Consider the following 4,301-nt stretch of genomic DNA (forward strand, 5'->3'; position numbering starts at 1 on the left):
GTTGTCAAAGCCTTGATGGCAAGGAGACATTGGCTTGAGGGGGCTAAACACCCTTTTCTCATCTGGACTGACCATCGCAATCTGGAGTACATCCGGGAGGTGAGGAAACTGAACCCTCGCCAGGCAAGGTGGGCCATGTTTTTCACTCGTTTTGTGTTTATCCTCTCTTACAGGCCAGGCTCCCAGAACGTTAAGGCAGACGCATTGTCCCGGCTGTATGACACAGAGGAGCGGTCCATGGATCCCACTCCCATACTCCCAGCTTCTGGTTTGGTGGCACCGGTAGTGTGGGAGCTGGACGCGGACATTGAGGGCATCCTCAGGACTTAAAACGGCCTCACAAACCGCGGACCCGGCTTCCGGCAGGGCAGGCGGAGGGGCAGGTTTCGGGTCGAGAGACAGACCCTGTCCCTTGGTGCGAACACCGGGGCCTCAGTGCGGTGACGGTCTTCGCCAACTTTCTGGTGCAGAATGGCGCGCTGAAGGTGGACGTGGGCGGCCTCCCAGGTTTCCTACGCGCGCTGGAACAAATTGTCCACCGCAGTAGCCTCGGTCTGACTCTGATGCCAAGGAGCCAGAACCGGCTGATACCCTAATACACATTGAAAGGGAGAACGGTTAGTGGAGGAGTGACGTAGCGAGTTCTGGGCCATCTCTGCCCAGGGTACAAACTTCACCCAATCCCCCGGCCGGTCCTGGCAATAAGACTGCAGAAAGCTACCCACATCCTGGTTAACTCTCTCCACCTGCCCGTTACTCTCGGGGTGGAAACCCGAAGTAAGGCTGACCGAGACCCCCAGACGTTCCATGAATGCCTTCCAGACCCTCGACAGTGAACTGGGGACCCCGATCAGACACTATATCCTCAGGCACCTCATAGTACCGGAAGACGTGTGTAAACAAGCCCTCCGCAGTCTGTAGGGCCGTAGGGAGACCAGGCAGAGGGAGGAGACGGCAGAACTTAGAAAACCGGTCCACAACGACCAGGATCGTGGTGTTACCCTGTCAGGGAGGAATATCGGTAAGGAAATCCACGACAGGTGCAACGGGTAAGGGGTGTAATTTACTTCTGGGCAGGTGCCTAGGAGCCTTACACTGGGCGCACACCTAGCAGGAGGAAACATAAATCATCACATCCTTAGCTAAAATGGGACACCAGTACTTCCCACTCAGACAGCGCACCGTCCGACCGATGCAAACCAGCTCCTCGACCCCCTATACCAGGGGCACCTGCTCCTGCTGACTCCATATTGTGGGTGTGAAATTCTGTCATGCGGTGGGTGTAGCTGGTGCATGAAAGTCAGGCGCAGGAGAGCAGAGGTGAGTGGACAAAGACCTTTACTGAGGCAATCATTTTCGCAGAACGCAACCGCGTCACAAAACAAATGCCCAACGAACAAGTGAGGTGGCACAAAGTACAAAAACCCAAGTATAAAGTACCGGCTGCCACAAAGCACGAGTAAATGAAACAAAACCCGGTTCAAACCAGCTGGAAGCGTGCCAACCTTTACAATAAACAATTTCACACAGAGACATGGGGGGACAGAGGGTTAAATACACGACAAGTAATTAGGGAAATGTAAACCAGGTGTGTGGGAAAACAAGACAAAACAACTGGAAAATGAAAGGTGGATCGGCGACGGCTAGAAGACCGGGTGAAGTCGACCTCCGAACAAGGAGAGGAACGGACTTCGGTGGAAGTCGTGAAATATAGGGGTCAGGTCTCCCTTTCAAACACATTCTCAATGGGATCTACTGGTCAGAAATAGGGAATGAGCGAGGTTTTTGAATGTGTGTGTGTGTGTGTGTGTGTGTTTGTGTGTGTGTGTGTGTGTGTGTGTGTGTGTGTGTCACTGCGGGGGAACTGAGAGCCTCTGCCAAAGAGGAAGTGAGAGGTATATCCAGCCATTCCTGGAGGACAATAGATTGAATGGAACAATTATTCTTTATTATTAAAATCCTCTATTAAACCTTTGGATCCAGTCTAGGACCCTCCCAACACCCACACCCTGTGACCTGTCCTATCAGCACCCCCCCAACACACATACCTTGTCCCCCTGTCCTATCAGCACCCTCCCAACACCCACACCTTGTGACCTGTCCTATCAGCACCCCCAACACACACACCCTGTGACCTGTCCTATCAGCACCCCTCCCAACACCCACACCCTGTGACCTGTCCTAGCAGCACCCCCCAACACCCACACCCTGTGACCTGTCCTGTGACCTGTACTTCCGGCGCCGACAGAGACAGAGATGGCCGCCTCGCTTCGCGTTCCTAGGAAACTATGCAGTTTTTTGTTTTTTTACGTGTTATTTCTTACACTAGTACCCCAGGTCATCTTAGGTTTCTTTACATACAGCCGAGAAGAACTACTGAATATAAGATCAGCGTCAACTCACCATCAGTACGACCAAGAATATGTTTTTCGCGATGCGGATCCTGTGTTCTGCCTTACAACCAGTGTAACCGAGTGGATCACATGCAGCGACCAAAAAAAAAAAAAAACGACTCAGAAAAAGAGGGAAACGAAGCGGTCTTCTGGTCAGACTCCGGAGACGGGCACATCGTGCACCACTCCCTAGCATTCTTCTTGCCAATGTCCAGTCTCTTGACAACAAGGTTGATGAAATCCGAGCAAGGGTAGCATTCCAGAGGGACATCAGAGACTGTAACGTTCTTTGCTTCACGGAAACATGGCTAACTGGAGAGACGCAATCCGAGCGGTGCAGCCAGCGGGTTTCTCCACGCATCGCGCCGACAGAAACAAACATCTTTCTGGTAAGAAGACGGGCGGGGGCGTATGTCTTATGGCCAACGTGACATGGTGTGATGAAAGAAACATACAGGAACTCAAATCCTTCTGTTCACCTGATTTAGAATTCCTCACAATCAAATGTAGACCGCATTATCTACCAAGAGAATTCTCTTCGATTATAATCACAGCCGTATATATCCCCCCCCAAGCAGACACATCGATGGCTCTGAACGAACTTTATTTAACTCTCTGCAAACTGGAAACGATTTATCCGGAGGCTGCATTCATTGTAGCTGGGGATTTTAACAAGGCTAATCTGAAAACAAGACTCCCTAAATTTTATCAGCATATCGATTGCGCAACCAGGGGTGGAAAGACCCTGGATCATTGTTACTCTAACTTCCGCGACGCATATAAGGCCCTGCCCCGCCCCCTTTCGGAAAAGCTGACCACGACTCCATTTTGTTGATCCCTGCCTACAGACAGAAACTAAAACAAGAAGCTCCCACGCTGAGGTCTGTCCAACGCTGGTCCGACCAAGCTGACTCCACACTCCAAGACTGCTTCCATCACGTGGACTGGGAGATGTTTCGTATTGCGTCAGGCAACAACATTGACGAATACGCTGATACGGTGTGCGAGTTCATTAGAACGTGCGTTGAAGATGTCGTTCCCATAGCAACGATTAAAACATTCCCTAACCAGAAACCGTGGATTGATGGCAGCATTCGTGTGAAACTGAAGGCACGAACCACTGCTTTTAATCAGGGCAAGGTGTCTGGTAACATGACTGAATACAAACAGTGCAGCTATTCCCTCCGCAAGGCTATCAAACAAGCTAAGCGCCAGTACAGAGACAAAGTAGAATCTCAATTCAACGGCTCAGACACAAGAGGTATGTGGCAGGGTCTACAGTCAATCACGGACTACAGGAAGAAACCCAGCCCAGTCACGGACCAGGATGTCTTGCTCCCAGGCAGACTAAATAACTTTTTTGCCCGCTTTGAGGACAATACAGTGCCACTGACACGGCCTGCAACGGAAACATGCGGTCTCTCCTTCACTGCAGCCGAAGTGAGTAAGACATTTAAACGTGTTAACCCTCGCAAGGCTGCAGGCCCAGACGGCATCCCCAGCCGCGCCCTCAGAGCATGCGCAGACCAGCTGGCCGGTGTGTTTACGGACATATTCAATCAATCCCTATACCAGTCTGCTGTTCCCACATGCTTCAAGAGGGCCACCATTGTTCCTGTTCCCAAGAAAGCTAAGGTAACTGAGCTAAACGACTACCGCCCGTAGCACTCACATCCGTCATCATGAAGTGCTTTGAGAGACTAGTCAAGGACCATATCACCCCCACCAACACACACACCCTGTCCCCCTGTCCTATCAGCACCCCCCAACACACACCCTGTCCCCCTATCCTATCAGCACCCCCCACACACACACCCTGTCCCCTGTCCTATCAGCACCACCCCAAACACACACCCTGTCTCCCTGTCCTATCAGCACCCCCCAACACACACCCTGTCCCCCTGTCCT

This window comes from Oncorhynchus tshawytscha, linkage group LG33, assembly GCF_018296145.1.
Source record: "Oncorhynchus tshawytscha isolate Ot180627B linkage group LG33, Otsh_v2.0, whole genome shotgun sequence".
In the NCBI taxonomy this organism is placed as follows: domain Eukaryota; kingdom Metazoa; phylum Chordata; class Actinopteri; order Salmoniformes; family Salmonidae; genus Oncorhynchus; species Oncorhynchus tshawytscha.